Source organism: Frankliniella occidentalis, unplaced genomic scaffold (genome assembly GCF_000697945.3).
Source record: "Frankliniella occidentalis isolate FOCC.00 unplaced genomic scaffold, Focc_3.1 Scaffold156, whole genome shotgun sequence".
NCBI classification, from domain to species: Eukaryota; Metazoa; Arthropoda; class Insecta; order Thysanoptera; family Thripidae; genus Frankliniella; species Frankliniella occidentalis.
Window position 1 is genome coordinate 723,982 of NW_026267282.1, and position 403 is coordinate 724,384.

Below are 403 nucleotides of genomic sequence, written 5' to 3' on the forward strand. Positions count from 1 at the left end.
TTTGCAGCCGTGGCCCCCGTCAGGGTGCTGTGGAAGATCGAGCCGGACGCGGTGGGCGAGCAGCCTTTGGCCGCCAACGTGAGGGTTGAGGCATGGGCGCCACAGAACGACCTGCTCGGTGAGTCACTCGACATGAGTTAAAGGTAGGGGTATGGGTCTCAAACCTCAGGTGGTTGTCAGAGGTGGGTATCGTCACGCTCTCACAATAAAGCATTCCAATATGTAGAATACGGTGCGAAAAAGATTACGGAAATCGCTCATGGTGGCTCCCGTATTTTTGTTACCTTCTTTCTTCTGCAATTCAGCTTTACCGGAATGCTTTCCTGTATAGCAACGCTTAGCGTAGGCTTGGAATGAAATCAATACAATTATGTTTGTTTCTAGTAAAAATAGGTAGGAAATG

At 49.4% G+C, this 403-nt stretch overlaps 2 protein-coding genes across 5 annotated transcripts in view; both read left to right on the forward strand.

Moving 5' to 3' along the window:
* LOC113204108 (UDP-glycosyltransferase UGT5-like) overlaps window positions 1-403 on the forward strand; it is a 34,393-nt gene that overhangs the window by 32,096 nt on the left and 1,894 nt on the right. The window lies entirely within an intron of this gene.
* Window positions 1-403, forward strand: part of LOC113204101 (UDP-glycosyltransferase UGT5-like) — an 18,495-nt gene that overhangs the window by 12,650 nt on the left and 5,442 nt on the right. The window lies entirely within an intron of this gene.